Source organism: Ovis canadensis, chromosome Y, assembly GCF_042477335.2.
Source record: "Ovis canadensis isolate MfBH-ARS-UI-01 breed Bighorn chromosome Y, ARS-UI_OviCan_v2, whole genome shotgun sequence".
Lineage (NCBI taxonomy): Eukaryota > Metazoa > Chordata > Mammalia > Artiodactyla > Bovidae > Ovis > Ovis canadensis.
In genome coordinates, this window is record NC_091271.1 from 14,834,131 (window position 1) to 14,841,030 (window position 6,900).

Sequence of the window (6,900 nt, forward strand, 5' to 3'; positions counted from 1 at the left end):
TTCAGAAATTCAAGATGGACCTCCTAAAGGTGAGTCCACTGGTTCAGAAACCTCCATTAGATCTTGTTGGTATGATTATACAACTGGGGACTCGGTTTTGAGATCTATGATTGAAGAATATGCTTTTCAGGCTTTGTCTGAGGATCTGGTGATCAAAAGGCCACACTACACATATTCTGTCTCTGAAACTGATGATGTGAATGAGTTTCTTTTACTCACATTTCCACAAAAACTTTGGAATATAGTGGAAAGTGATCAGTTTGAATCTATTTGGTGGGATGAGACAGGCACGTGTAGAGAGATCAGTGAAGAACTCTTCAGGAAAGAAGTCTTGGAAAGAAAGGAGCCTTTCAGAAAATTTGAAACCAAGAGCATGAAGAGTTTAATTCGACAGCTTAATCTTTATGGAGTTAATAAAAACCGACAAACTGTTCAAAGATCGGCTGCACTACCAGTCTTTCTGGAAGAAGAAAACAACATCTCTCTTTTGAGAAAGTATTCCAAAATTTTCACTTTTTGGCAATAGGTCAGATTCAATCATGTGACCTAGAAAGCATGTTCATATATGTGGCTAAAAGGGAGTTTAAACTTGAGATAACAAATTATTGAAAAAGTTGTATCTTTTTGAAGTTGAGAACAGCTAGAGGTTAGAATATTGGATGTTCAACAAACCTTCCTAGTGACTTGAAACCAGATACAAGTTCTGAAGCCACTTAAAGTGGTAATTACTGTATATATGCAACATATTTTTAGTTGAGCATATACCTTCTAACATGTTACCTGTTAAAACTACCAACAGAGGTATTTCCTTTGATGTTATTTCATTGCTTCCATTAAAGGAAACTTATAGTGATATGAAGGAATGAAATTAGTAAAGAATGAAAAATGAATATAATGGAGAAGAAAATATTGTAACAAAACCAAAACTTTATTCTCCCATATGACTACTAGGAGACTTCCAGCAGAACAGGGCATTTAAAAAACACTCTGTAAAGGGCCAAAGAAGAAATATGTTAGGCTTTGCGAATATGATCATTGGCGATATATAGTTTTCAGGCATAGAGGATAACCAAAGAAGCTGGCAAGTCCCTGTTCCACCTTTAAGGACTCCGAAAACTGAATTACACACAATTTTCACGTCAGAAAGTAAAATTCTTTTCGGTTTTCCTCAGCCATTAAAAGTGTAAGGCTCTAAAATTAAAAAGAAGAAGAAGAAGAAAAAGTAAAGCTCATTCTCAGCTCACAATAGACAGTGCAAAAACAGGGGAAGGCTGCCCTGCCTTGATTGAAATGTAATCCCAAGAGGAGGGGCGCCAAGATCCACTGCACCGTCAAGTTCCTTAAGCAAAGAACTGGCTTAAGTGAGGTCACCCCTGAGGGCTGTGAGTGCCGGACACCATCACTGGACTCCCCTGGTAGACTCGGAGGCCATTCTCAGCCATGAGCCCTGGCAACTGTGCCGTCTGTTTTTTCTTTCTTCGCGTTTGGTGAGCTGAGCAATCTTGACCCAAGATCCTTGAGATTCAGATGCAGCCTGACCACGCCTACAGTGGGTGCGTTTACGGGGTGGGGGTGTGGGGGGAGGGCTCATCGCGCGCACATGCGCCCAACTCGGCCACGCGGCCAATCAGATGGCGGGCGCCGACACCTGGCAGCCAATCATCGGAGGCAGCCCGCAGGCCTGTAGGGGGAGCTGAGGCGGCGCCCCAGACCTGAGGAGGCCTCGTCCCCTCAGGCTCGACTCCTCAGGGTTAATCTTGGAACTGCCTAGGGCAGGTGAGCTGCCAGCAATTCTGTCTCCTCCCTCAATGGGGACCAGTAAGGACTGGAGCGTGGTTCAGCCAAAGCAGTGCCTGACGGCTAAAGGGAGGGTTTCTCGGGTCCCCACTCGCAGGAGGCCTTGCTCGGCCGTGCGGCTGGTGAGGGCTGTGAGAGCTTCTGGCAGGATCCACAGGCTTCAGGCTCCTTTCGCCTTCTCCCCTCTGTAGTCTGGGCGGGCTCTGCTCTCCAGCAGCTTTCCTGCCCAGGGGCGGGACAAGCCAGCTCGCTGAAAGGGCCTCTTAGGCCCCTGGCCCCTGGCACCACCCCCAGCTCTCCTGTGGAACCTAATGTATTTAAACACAGATGCACGAATCTTCACGGCCCAACCCGGTTCTGCACCCAGGCACAGTCAGGCAGGAGCAGGAAAAAAAAAAAAAAAACAACATCTATCTAGCAGCCACTTCACTGCCCTGGTGCTTTAGTCTTTTTCCTGTTTCCTCTGCCTCTCCTCGGACTCCAGGGCTGCCCCGTCCCTGGGGGCCCCGAGATTCAGGCCTTTGGTTCGGGAAGTTGGCAGATGAGGTATTTGTTTGTTTGTTACTGAGAGAAGGGAGGTGGGAGGAAGAAGCTCAGGGCAAAGGAGTTCAATCACTTGGTCTGGTTGAGTGTGAGACGCCTGGTCAGCATCCGTAGGGTAGGACCAGGTAGGGCCTGGGGGGATAGAATGTTCCCAGAACAGGGGACTCACCCTGGCCGTTTCCTCTGCTTGTCCCCAGGATGTGACCGTGTGCTGCCTGGGAGGTCTCAAGCGCTCAGGATTTCAGTGGGCCCCTGAGGTAAGGTGACAGACATCTTTACAACAAGGGACAAAGTTGTGGCTTTCTTACTTTGTGTTTTTATCCTTTCATTCGTCGGCTGACACGTTGCTGTTGAGAGAGAGTATTCCTGATTGGGGATTACCTGACCCTGATTGCGGGTGCTGACTTCAGGGCCATCATGGTTTCAGGTTTGCAGCTTTCTGAGTGGCAAGCTTAAAAACAGGCAGGGTGGCTTGCTTTCCCCTGCCTTCTTGAAAGAAAAAAGTAAGAGCACCATGGGTCTTAAGCTGTGTAGAGCTGACTCGTACCACTTGGTGAGGCTAAAATGAGGCAATGCACATATCCTAAGGTTTTAGCTAGGAAAGCAAAGCAATGCAGGTGTGGGGGTTCCCTGGTGGCCTGGTGATTAGGATTCTGGGCTTTCACTGCAGTGGTCTGGATTCAATCTTTGGTCAGGGACCTGGGACCCCACAAGCCAAACAGCATGGCCAAATGAATGAATGAATCCAGTGGTTCATTCAGAGAAAATATCCTGTGATTTAACATGTTCACGTGAGATTACTTGCTCATTTCTGTACCCTCAAGGGCTCTTCTTCATTAAGTAAGTGAACTCCACTGGATGGGGGTGAGGCACCATCTGAGTTCATTTCATGTGAGTAAACAAGATCATAGGAAGCTCTATGCCCAGCAACTTGTGCCTACAGCTGTGTCGTATACTTATCTTGCTGGTACATCTTTGAACTTCACAGCATGTTTTGTTTTGGTCACAACATGTGGCTTCATAGGATATTAGTTCCCCAGCCAGGGATCGAACACAGGATCCTGGCAGTGAGAGGGCTGAGTCCTAACCAAACCACTAGACTGCCAGGCAACTCCTGTGTTTCGGTGCTTTGGATAGGGGTGTGTGTGTGTGTGTGTGTGTGTGTGTGTGTGTGTGTATGTTTTTATTTTTGCTATATTTATAGGAGAACTGTTCTGTGTGTAAGTATGATGTGAATGGTATTAGAACTTGAAATGTTTGTGTTGTACATATGATCTCAAAATGGAATAGTTTGAAAGAACTTACCACTTGTTATCTCTTGGCCTAGGATCTCTCCTGAGGTAGTAGTCAAGCTTTTGTCTGGCTTGGCAACCTCTGAAGACTTGTTGAATCTAAGCTCTCTCACTTGGCTGTACTCATGAAGCCTCAGTTCCTCCTTCTGTGGGCCTCTCCAAGGGGTTTCTCTTGTGGAGGCTGCTGTCTTTTCTCAGAATGAGTGATTCAGGAAAGTGCTTGCACCCATGATAAAGTGCAGCGTCTTTTTTCAGATGTTACACATCTTCACTTGTGTATTTGCTTAGTCTCACAGGTCTACCCTCTGATAGATTGAGAGAGAACTACACAGGGGTGGAAATATCAGGAGATTGAATTCACTTGAAGGCTGGTTACCATACCCATTAATCCACTATGCCAGCCTTTTTTTTTCATATGATCTCAGCTCTGTCAATGTGAGCAAATTATTTGGCTTGTGTACCCTTCTTGTGTGCTGCTACTGCTGCTAAGCTGCTTCAGTCGTGTCCGCCTCTGCAGTCTCATGGACAACCACCCACAAGGCTATCCCTTATCTGGGATTCTCCAGGCAAGAACGCTGGAGTGGGTTGCCATTTCCTTCTCTAGTGCATGAGAGTGAAGTCGCTCAGTCGTGTCCGACCCTTCGAAAACGCGTTGACTGCGGCCTACCAGGCTCCTCCATCTGTGGGATATTCCAGGCAAGAGTACTGGTGTGGGTTTCCATTGCCTTCTCCAGCTTGTGTGCACTCTGGCTTGATGTACTCCATTTTGATCTACTCAGTTCTAGACCTACTCATTTCTTGATGTTCTAGCAAGTCGCCTCTTTGTCCTGGATTAAGGTTTCTGTTTCTCTGGATGGTTCCCATCAGCAAACAGACTGACTATAATGTGACCTGTCGTTACAAATCCATCTTTTGGTGACACCTCCTGCTTCTGCTGCTTTTATTTCATATTTGCTTGTTACAGACCTCTGCAGAGTTGTTCCTAGACTTTGTTATCTCGAGTTCTCTCATTTTCCCATAAAGCCACTCTTGTCAAGGCCACAGGTGAATTCAATGTTTAACTCAGTGGTGAATTTTTAATTGTTATTTTATTTAATTTATTGGCAGCCTTTATCAGAGTAGTTCATTTCCTCCTCCCTGAAGAAAATGTTTCACTTGGATTATAGAGCGCTTCTCTTTCCTGCTTGTCTTCCACCTACAGTTCTCCCACATACAATGTGTGACCTTTGTGTCTAGCTTTATTCAGATGTCGTATTTTCTTTCTAAATATTTATTTATTTAGCTATGTGGCATGTGGGATCTTAGTTCCCAGCCCAGGGATGGCACCTGTGGAGAGTCTTAAACCCTGGATCTCCAGGAAAGTCCCCTCGTTTGTGTACTTTCAAGATTCATCGTTTTCATGCTTGTATAGCAGTGAATGTTTTTGTTTTATTTTTATGGCTGAATATGGTATATGAATATGGTAAATGGCTTCCATGCAGTCCATTTTGAGCATATACCACAGTTTGTTTATCCATTCGTCAATGAATGGATAATACGTGGATGGTGTACTCCTTGTGGCTATAGTGAGTAATGTTGCTGTGAACACTGATTTTGCATGGACTGAACATTTTCAGCGTTGGTGCATATATACAAAAGAGGGAAATTCCTGGATCATATGCCTACTCTACATTTAGTTTTTGCGGTACTGACAAACCACTTTTGCAAGAGTGGTTGTGCCATTTTACAGCAATTACCTCAACAATATCATGAAGATTCCTTTTCTCCACATTCTCTGCAGCACTTGTTATTATTCGTCCTTTTGATTGGGTGTGAAGTAGTATGGGTGTGAAGTAGTATCTCAGTGAGACTGATTGACATTTTGCTCGGGGCTTCCCTGGTGGCTCAGAAGGGAAAGTGTCTGCCTGCAAGGTAGGAGACCTGGCATCAATTCCTGGGTGGGGAAGATCGCCTTGAGAAGGAAATGGTAACCACTCGAGCACTCTTGCCTGGAAAATCCCATGAATGGAGGAGCCTGGTAGGCTCCAGTCCATGGGGTTGCAAAGAGTCGGAAATGTCTATTCAAATTCTTTTCCTGGTTGTTAAATGCTTTTCTGTTTTTAATTGTTGTAGAAAACATCTAAGTTAAATTTTTACCATTTTAAACATTTTTGCATGCTAAGTATTTTGCACACTTTCATCAGCCTTTTGGAGAAAGAAATGGCAACCCACTGCAAATCCGATGGAGAAGGGAACATGGTGAGCTTTAGTCCCTGGGGATGCAAAGTTGGGCACAACTGAGTGACTAAGACATATACACACACATATTCACAGTGTTGATTTGTTGTTGTTGTCATTGTTTTAGCTGTGTTGTGCAGCTTGAATGACAGTTCCCTGGTTGCGGATCATACCCAGGCCCCTGATAGGAAACTGTGGAGTCCTAACCTCTGAACTACCAGGGAATTCCTTATCACATTGTTATGAAGCAGATCTCTACACCTTTACAGCTTGCAAAATCGAAACTCTGTACCCATCCCTTCTCCCATTAAACAGCAAGTCCTCTTTTCTTGCCCGTTGACCTAGACCATGGACTCCATCATTCCTTTTTGTTTCCTTTCTATTGCTTGACTGTGTTAGCTATTTCATGCAAGTAGAAACTTACAGTATTTGTCTTTTTGTACGACTGGCTTATTGCATTTGGCTTGATGTCTGAAATGATCATGCATGTTGTAGCATGTGACAGAATTTTCTCTATATGGCTAAATAATATTTCATTGTGTGTATATATCACATTTGATGGACATTTCGATGCTTCCACCTCTTAGTTGTTGTGCTTCGTGCTGCTGTGAGCACGGCTCTGCAGATATCCCAAGACCCCATGTTAACTTCTTTTGAATTTATATCCTGAAGTGGAATTGCTGAATCATGTATCAGGTCTAGTTTTTTAGTTTTTTGAGGAGCCTTTAAACTGTTTTCTGTAGCAGTTGCACCATTTTAAAATCTATCTGTAACACACAGGGATCCAGTTGTTTCTCTTCTGCTGTCTCTCATACAGGGTTATCATTACCATCTTTCTAAATTCCATATATATGTGTTAGTATACTGTATTGGTGTTTTTTTTTTCTGGCTCACTTCACTGTGTATAATCGGCTCCAGTTTCATCCATCTCATTAGAATTGATTCCTATAAAGTCTGCAAGCAATAAATGCTGGAGAGGGTGTGGAGAAAAGGGAACCCTCTTACACTGTTGGTGGGAATGCAATCTAGTACAGCCACTATGGAGAACAGT